Here is a 10366-nt window from a genome sequence, read left to right as displayed (position 1 = left end):
ACATCCTGATAGTATTATGCATTATACAATTTATCCTCTATTGTCTTACACACCTAAAAGGCAAAAGAAGGCCTCAGGCTAAAATGTTGATGTACATTGAGTCTGCTCACTCTGGCAATGCTATTGACGGGAGCATCGCTCTTACTTAATAACCTGGTGAAGAACCAGATGGTATCCGGTGGAAAACCAGTACCGTGAGTTTAAAGAGCCTGCAATGGCCACCATCTAGGAGCTCGACTGAGTCCAGGTATTGATCATCGATGTATTATCTCCAATCTCCAATCAAAAGGAGGGACTGATTTAGGAAATAATATTGGAGTTATTATTCCCTCTCCGTGAGCATACAGAATGTGACCCAGCTGAAGCTGGGCTCACAAGGGCTCCAAGGATTCACAAGGACACATCAACTGGGCCCTGAGGTATAAAGACAATAGCTAAGATAATCTTGGAAAACATTTTAAGGAAGTTTTCACAAAAGCCCATCAAACAGAACACAAAAGACTTTCCACTCTTATCTTTTTCTATTAGCATTTAGTGAATAGAAATTTGTTGGACCAATGAAGACCCTACTGACTTTCATAACTGAAACTGGTACCAATGATTGTTAAGAAAGATGATTCAAAATGTAAGATTATAATTTCTAGCCAATCAGTGAAAAAGTGATGCTTTCAATGATTCTACCCATTTTGTGATGTTGGTATATACTGATAGCTCTGTAACTGTTCTTTGGATTCGGGCAGACATGGCCGTGGCAGCATGCTTGCCTGCTTCCCACTTTTGTCCTTTTGAATATATGCCAAATAAAACTTTCTTTTTACTTTAAAAAAAAAAAAAAAGAAAAGAAAAAGAAAAACAAGGTGGCAGGCCTCACACTACCTGATTTTACAACCTATTATACCACCACGGAGGTCAAAACAACCTGGTACTGGTACAACAACAGATGCGTAGACCAACAGAACAGAATTGAGAATCCAGACATAAATTCATCCACCTAAGAGCAGCTGATATTGGACAAAGGCCCAAGTCCATTAATCGGGGAAAAGACAGTCTGTAACAAATTATGCTAGCATAACTGGATATCCATCTGCAAAAAACTGAAACAAGACTCCTACCTCACACCATGCACAAAAACTAACTCAAAATGGATCAAAGACTTAAATATAAAATTGAAAATGATAAAGATCATGGAAGAAAAAATAGGGACAATGCTAGGAGCCCTAGTACATAGCATAAACACAGTATGAACCATAAGTAACAATGCACAAGCACCAGAAGAGAGACTTGATAACTGGGAGCTCCTAAAAATCAAACACTTATGCTCATCCAAAGACTTCACCAAAAGAGTCAAAAGATAACCTACAGATAGGGAAAAAATTTTTGGCTACGACAAATCTGATCAATGTCTAATCTCTAAAATCTACAAGATACTGCAAAACTTCAACAACAAAAATACAAATAATCCAATTAAAATGGGCAAAGGATATGAACAGGTGCTTTGCCAAAGAAGATATTCAGGCGGCTAACAGACACATGAAGAAATGCTCATGATCATTAGCCATTAGAGAAATGCAGATGAAAACTACAATGAGATATCATCTCACCCTAACAAGGCTAGCATTTATCCAAAAAACACAAAATAGTAAATGCTGGAGAGGTTGTGGAGAGACTGGAACACTTATATGCTGTTGGTAGGAATGTAAAATGGTACAACCACTTTGGAAATCGATTTGGCGCTTCCTTTAAAAGCTAGAAATAGAGGTACCATACGATCCAGCTATCCAGCTCCTTAGAATATATCCTAGAGAAATAAGAGCATCACACGAATAGATATATGCACACCTGTGTTCATTGGAACACTGTTCACAATAGCGAAAAGATGGAAACAACCTAGGTGCCCATCAACGGATGAATGGATAAATAAATTGTGGTATATCCACACAATGGAATACTACGCAACAATAAAGAACAACGAAGGTGTGCAGCATAAGATGGAGGAAGCTGGAGGTGATTATGCTGAGTGAATTTGGTCAGTCACAGAAGGTCAAATATTGTATAAGACCACTATTAAACAACTAAGAAAAGGTTTAAACACATAAGACAACATTCTTTGATGGTTACGAGGGTGGGAAGGGAGGGTGAGGGTTATTTACTAACTAGATAGTATATAAGAATTATGTTAGGTGAAGGGAAGGACAGTGCACACTACAGGGAAGTCAGGACAACTGGACTAAACCAAATCTAAGAAGTTTCCTGAATACAATCAAACACTTTGAGAGACAGAGTAGCAGGGGTAGGGGTCTGGGGACCATGCTTTCTGGGGACATCTAGGTCAATTGGCATAACAAAGCTGATTAGGAAATTGTTCTGCGTCCTACTTTGGTGAGCGGCGTCTGAGGTCTTAAAGTCTTGCAAGTGGCCATCTAAGATGCATCAATTGGTCCCAACCAGCTGGAGTAAAGAAGAATGAAGAACACCAAAGACACAAGGAAAGTATTAGCCCGAGACACAGAAAGGGCCACATAAACTAGAGACTTCATCAGCCTGAGACCAGAAGAACTAGATGGTGCCTGGCTACCATCAATGACTTCCCTGACAGGGAACACAAGATAGAGTCCCGGATGGAGCAGGAGAAAGGTGGGGTGCAGAACTCAAATTCTACTAAGAAGACCAGACTTAATGGTCTGACTGAGACTAGAGGAAGGCTGGAAAGCATGGCACCTGGATTCTCTATCAGCCCAGAACTAAAACAATTTCCAAGGCCAACTCTTCAGACAGGGATTGGACTCGACTGTGGGACATAAAGTGATACTCGTGAGGAGTGTGCCTCTTAGCTCCAGCAGATACAAGAGACTAAATGGGCAGGTTCTGTCCAGAGGTGAGATGGGAAGGCAGAGAGGGTTAGGAGCTGGGTGAATGCACATGGGGAATCAGGAGTGGAAAGGAGGAGTGTGCCGTCACAGTATGAGGAGAGCAATTAGGATCACATAACAATGTGTGTATAAATTTTTGTATGGGAGACTAACTTGAAATGTAATCTTCATTTAAACTATAACAATAAAAAAAAAGAATAACTGAAGAACACTACTGAGAAAATGAAAAAGCAAACCATAGACAGGGAGAAAGTATCTGCAATATCAGTATCTGACAAAAGACTTTTATCTAGAATATATAAAGAGTACTTACAACTCAAACTGATAACAATCTGTTGTGCAGCATGTGCAATGTTTATTTAGTATTTCATGCATATTTTTGTGTGTTTTTTGAAAGTTGAGTAAGATAGCTTATGGCTCAAGTGTAACCAGGAAGTGTGATGGACTTCCTGGGCCATGATACCCATATTTACCTTGTTTGCGATGTACTTAATGAAACATAGTACTGATGTGGTCCACTTGCAATTGGCATCTCATTTTTTCAAGTAATAAACAAAGACCAGCAAACAGTGATTCAACATCCATTCCATTTTATTAGTGAAAAAACATGGCATCGCCAAAAAATTCAAAATAATAATAATAATAATTCATCCATTAAAAGGTTGAAGATGAATAATCTTCAACAATTAGAAAAAAAAATTGAACAAAAAAAATTCACAAAGGATATATGGATGTAAAATAAGCACATGAAAAGTTGCTGAAAATCATTACTCATCATCCATTCTCACTCACTGGAATAGTTATAATTTAAAAAAAACTGACAATTCTAATTTGGTGAGAATATATAGCAATAAGAATTTTATACATTTTTTATGATAATATAAAATGTTACTACTGCTTTCAAAAGGAGTTGATAGTTTCTTATATAAAATTAAAGGTAGGCTTACTAAGTTGTTTTTACTAGTTGCCATTCAGTTCATTCAGACTTACCGTGACTCCATGTGTGCAGAGTAGAACTGCTCTATGAGGTTTTCAAGGCTATGACCTTTCAGAAACAGATTGCCAGGCCTATCTTTCAAGGCACCTCTGGGTGTGTTTGAGTTGCTAACCTTCTGGCTAGTACTCAATTAACCCTTTGCATCACCCAGGTACCCCATCAATTGCACTATTCACTATTTACCCAAGGTAGAGAAAATATATATTAACTAAAAGTCTTGCACATGAATAGTCACACCATTTTTATTCATAATAGGCAAAAAAAAACCCATAATATTCATCAACAGGTAAATGGACAAATTGTTATACATCCATAATATAGAATAATTCACAGCAATATAAATGAATAAACGGTATGCTCAATATCATCCATGAATCTGAAAATTATCATGCCAAGTGAAAGAAAATAGACATGAAAAAGTGCAAACTTGATTATTACATTTATATGAATTTCTCTCCAAGGAAAATCTAATTTATAGTAACTGAAATCTATCAGTGTTTTTTAGTGGGAATAAATTACAAAGGACAGCAAGGGGACATCTTTGGTTGCAAAAAAAGTTTACATATTGTGATTATGGTGGTAGTTATACACATCATGCTTTTCACTTGAGGTGCATGAATTTATTATTTGCAATTTATACCTCAGTACAGATGATTAGTAAATAACAAATAATAATAACTTATTTGGCAGTCAGGTTAAAAATCATATCACTGTTATGGTGAAATAGCTTAATTTACTGGACTTTCTCCACTGTCACATTCACCTGTAGAAGACAATAGAGCAAGGCCTATAAAGTCTTCGAGAAAATAGTCAGAGATTTTTTTAAATCTATGTCAGCTCTCACTGAATAATTTTTTATAAGCTTTTACTTAAGAGTTGCTAGAAGAACATATTCAGAAAACAAGAGGTGAGGGAATGAAATACATCAAAATTAATGATTCTACATATTATTTCTAATTTTACAATAAGGGTCAAAAAAAAACAAATGAAATTAGGACTCAGGGTCATATGTAAATATTTTAAACCCTTAAAATATAAAATTATCAACTAACAAAATTTGAAACAGTACGTATAGAGAAAGGTAAAATTATGAATAGACCGATATTCTCAGATTTTATAGTTCTAATTCATGATACATAAATCATTCAAAATCTATAAATCATGTTATATATAAGTATATATATTTAGTAATACACAAGTATTTTTAGCATTAATATATTAATGCATTACTGAGTAATATAGAAGTATGTAAGAGTTATTTTTGTTGTTGATATGTGACAACCAGTTGATTCTGACTCATGCTGGCCCCATGTGCTCATAGTAGAACTGGATTCAATGGCTGTGACCTTTCGGAAGCAGATTGCCAGGCACTAATTCCAAGTAGCCTCTGGGTGGGTTTGAACCACCATCCTTTCTGTTAGTAGTCCAACACTTAACCATTTGTTCTACCCAGGGACTCCTTATATAAATATATATTTAACATTAATTTATTAATGTATTTTTAAGTACAATATAAGTATGCTGTTGTTATTATGTGCCGTTGAGTTAATTCTGACTCAAAGAGACCCTATCTACAACACAACGAAACACTGCCTGGTCCCGCACCACCCTCATAATCATTTCTATATTTGAGCCCAGTGTTGCAGCTACTGTGTCAATCCAACTCGTGGAGGGTCTTTCTCTTTTTTGCTGACCCTCTACTTTAGCAACCAGGTTGTCATCATCCTTGCTTCTAATGAACACTGTGGCTGTACGTCTTCCAAGATAGATTTGTTTATTATTCTGGCAGTTGATGGTATAAGTATATTGAACTCTTAAAATTTAATACATTTAATTCCATTAATTAAAATCCAGTATCAGATGAAAAGATGAAAGAGAAATATATATTTATTTTATTATTCTTTATAGTAGTAAGTTAACAGCTATTAGACAGGGCAGGAGGTATATTTCTTCTTATCCTTTGGCTTACATGAGGTAGGATTGTGGATGCTGTACAGTTATAATCATAAAGGAGACCACTAGATTAAAATAAAAAACAGAAAGAAGAAAAAATAAGGAAGGAAGGAAGAAAGGCAGGGAGGGAGGAAGGAAGGCAGGGAGGAAGGAAGGAAGGAAGAAGAAAACAAGGAAGGAAGGAAGGACCTTACTAGATGTACTTGGCCCACAGGCTCATGCAATGTCTTTAGGACTCTGACTCTCAACACCAGGTAAATGTACTTGGTTGGGGTATGGAAAATCAGGACTCCCACTAAATATTCATTTTATTCCAGGTCATAGTTTTAATTCCCAATGAATTGCCTCCTTCTCTGTCATTACTCACAATAATTTTATCTAGTGTGACACAAATCCAGCTGATGAAATTCTATGAGGCATAAGATGCTCAAAGGTTTATAATTGCTGGTTTCAAGCAACAGAAACCATTGTTGACAAAGTCTGCACTCTTTGGCTTTCAAATAGATCAGTTTGAGCTAAAAACTCTTCCCTTCTCACATATTTACAGAAGAGTCAAGGGAAAAGACAGTGTAATCCATCAAGCTGATATATGTTTATTTATTTATTTTACAAACCTACAAGCTCCAAGTTCAGAAAGGCATATGGTATGAGTTATTGGGGATCAAAATTCAGTTTTCTTAGATGTTTGTCTACTTTATAAATACTAAATGTTTGCTAGTGAAATAGGCAGAGCTTGTTACAAGTACAAAGTAGTGAATTATGATAATAAACACAAATTGATGACAGTAGTTATCTCTGAGGTTAAAGAAGTTGGATATGACTGGGAGCGGCTTCATTTTTTTTAATAGGCTGCTTGTTGATATTCACTGTTATATGATATTTAATAAAAAATGAAAAGTACATACATTAAAAAGAATTTCCCATGCAAGATGTCAGGTAGGTTTAGTTCCCACTTTGACCTTTGCATAACTATATTATAAATTTTGTCACTTGCCAAATCCCACTAGGTATATATCAGGGCAAGACACATTTTTGCAAATGAGGGATTCACAACATAGGCTAGGGGTTTTTTTGTTTCCCAGGGTGATGAAAGACAAGGATAGACCCAACTTGAGAATGTCTGGATCATGAAACGCAAGTAATGCTATTGCAACTCTCCAATACTCTCCAAATCTGTTTGCCTCTATCCCTACATAAAAGGGGAAATTCTCACCTAAAATGTTGGAGTCACATTACTAAGCTTAGCAGATTCAGAGAAAAGCCATTCATCTCTTGTTGAAGTGTTGGGGGAAAAGGCATCTTAACCAGGTGTGGATGTGCTACCTATCTTTCCCTGAACTGAGACATGGGTTTGCCAATGCTGGTCATTTGCTCATCGTCTGGCAAACAGATCTAGCAAAACAGTAAAACCCCACTGAGTATTGACTCATTGGCCCACAAGAGGGAGTGACTTCAAAAAAGTTGTTCATCTTATTTATTGTTAAATTCTTGCAAATCAACACAATTAGAACCCATCTATTTCAACTGTCAATGGGTAAGCAGTTTTTAACATTCAATTTCCTTCATTTAGGCTTTTTTTTTTTTTTTTGGTTGAGACTCTATGTCATTGTAGTATAACCTCTTTCTTTTCTCTTTCACTTTCAGAACCTTGTTCCTCACATCTTGGTTTCCAATTTACACTCTATTTTTCCTCTTGGATCTAATAAACTTAATATATATTTGGGGGTCCTCATGTGGTCTGTGGTTTAAAATCAGAAAGGGTGTGCATCAGGGTGGTATCTTTTCATCATACTTATTTAATATGTATGCTGAGCAAATCAGAGAAGTTGGACTATTTTAAGAAAGGTTGAAAGAATACTAACAGCCTGTGATATGCAGATGACACAGCCTTGCTTGCTGAAAGTGAAGAGGACTTCAAGCACTTACTAATGAAGATAAAAGACTATAGCCTTCAGTACAGATTACACCTCAGCATAAAGAAAACAAATGTCCTCACAACTGGACCAATAAGCAACATCATGATAAATGAAGAAAACATTGAAGTTTTCAAGGATTTCATTTTACTTGGATCCACACTCAACGCCCATGGAAGCAGCGGTAAAGAAATCAAATGACATATTGCATTGGACAACTCTTCTGCAAAATACCTCTTTAAAGTGTTAAAAAGCAAAGACGTCACCCTGAGGACTAAGGAATGCCTCACCTAAGCCATCGTGTTTTCAACTGTCTCATGTGCATGCAGAAGCTGGACAATGAATAAGGAAGACCAAAGAAGAATTGATACATTTGAATTATGATGTTGGCACAGAATATTGAATATACCAGGGACTACCATAAGAATGAACAAATTTGTCTTGGAAGAAGTACAGCCAGAATGTTCTATAGAAGCAAGGATGGCAAGACTTTGTCTCACTTTGGGCATGTTATCTGGAGGGACCAGTCCCAGAAGAAGGACATTATGCTTGGTAAGATAGAGGGTCAGTGAAAAACAAGAAGACCCCCAACGAGATGGATTAACACACTTGTTGCAACAATGGGCTGAAACATAGCAACAGCTGTGAGGATGGCACAGGACCAGGCAATGTTTCATCCTGTTGTACAAAGGGTCTCTGTGAGTCTGAACTGCCTTGACAGCACATAACAATATATAATCTGCAGTTGAAACTATGGAATTAACTTTCTCCTTTTCACTTCTGGGATCCACAGAATCCAACCCATTCTGGGTTAGTTAGACAAGATCATTGAATAATCTGAATTTTATCTATTTCTTTCTTTAACATTTTTCTTATGAATTGCCACATTTTTTTGTCATTGATGGAAAACAAAAGAGAAGTCACTAAAAATAAGATTAGATATAAATAACCTAATTTCAAATGTATGACTATTGTTAAATAACATCATGATGTCAACAAATTCTTCCTCAGCTTTGTCTGGAAGATTTAAGTGGCGCCTTGTACATGTCCAAGAACAAGTCTGATGATATCTGCCTCTTCCATGGCCCACAAATCTTTTAAGTGTCATTTCTCACCCTGGTACTGCTTCGCAATGTCTTCTGATGGATGTTGTGGGTCTTGCTACTGCTCTACCATGATCCCTTTTCTCTCAGAACATAATACTACTATGTCCTGGTGCTGGCTACACACTATTCTAATCCACATGGTCCTGATATGGCATTTCTTCTGCACAGACTGAACCAAAAGCCAAATTCATTGCCGTCGAGTCAATTCCAACTCATAGCAACCCTATAAGACAGAGTTGAACTGCCCCACAGAGTTTCCAAGGAGTACCTGTTGGATTTGAACTGCCAACCCTTTGGTTAGAAGCCTGAACTCTTAAGCACTGCACCACCGGGGCTCCACACACACTGAGGTGGTCATTTATTTGAATGTTCTCTTCAGCTTCTGTTCACGAAAACATTCCTGCAGACTGTGAACCACTTATATAGGACAGGTTGGGGAGAGGCATGAAGAAGCAATGAGGGCTTGCTGGTCTTCTCATTAACGGTGCTGGATTAAATGAATATTGATATGGAAATTTATGTATCTCGACGCCTGACTCACACCATTCAAAAATATTAAAATCTAAATTTGAAAGGTAAAAAAAATAAACTTTTATAAGAGAATAATGAAGAATGTAATTGTAACTATGGAGACGTAACATTTCTTAAACAAAACATGCACAAAAATGCAGCAGTAAATGCAGAATAAAATCTTGGTGTTCCACTCAGACCCCCTTGCATCCTTTTTAACCAGTACTGATTCTGTAAATCTAGTATTCTATTTTTTTCCAAAAGCAATCACTTGCGACATTTTTTTGGAAGAAGTTCTTGGGTTATTGAAGCTTGCTTTGGCCAAAGGAAAAGAAAGCTGGCATTTTTGGAATTTTACATTTCCCTCACCTGGTACATCTTTTATTCAATACCTAAAGGATGTGAAAGTTGAAAACCAGATACCTTGACTTGGGTCAGAACAACTCTAAGTGCTAAGTTACACTACACAATCTCACTGAAGGATCACACTGAAGATATCCTCTCAAATCACACCCTTGTTTGGTTTCCTGTTTTTGCTGTCCTGCTGTCTTCACACTCTTATTGCCCCCTCCCATTGGATAATTTCTTAAATAACTCATTTCCAAAGAGTCTAATCTAAGATAATTGGTGCTGTAAATCATCTAGGAAGCGGTTATTAGGAATGTGATTCCCAATTTAAATTATTTACTAACCAGATGACAACAAGGAACCACAATTTTTTTAAAACTGGTTAAGTGGAATAGTGATAAACCTAGAGTGCTGTAGCACTACAAATGTTATTATTGTTGTTAGTTACTGTTGAGTCAGCTCCAATTCATGGTAGTCTTATGTATAACAGAATATAACATAAGGAAATATCATATCCAGCCCTGTGCCATCTTCATGATTGTTGTTATGTCTGAGAACATTGTTGTGGCTATTTTGTCAACCCATCTCCTTGAGTGGTTCCCTCATTTTCTCTGACCCTCTACTTACTAAACATGATATCCTTTTCTAGAGACTGGTCTTTCCTGATGT

Source organism: Trichechus manatus, unplaced genomic scaffold, assembly GCF_000243295.1.
Source record: "Trichechus manatus latirostris isolate Lorelei unplaced genomic scaffold, TriManLat1.0 scaffold00171, whole genome shotgun sequence".
NCBI classification, from domain to species: domain Eukaryota; kingdom Metazoa; phylum Chordata; class Mammalia; order Sirenia; family Trichechidae; genus Trichechus; species Trichechus manatus.
Note: the sequence above shows the minus strand (reverse complement) of the source record.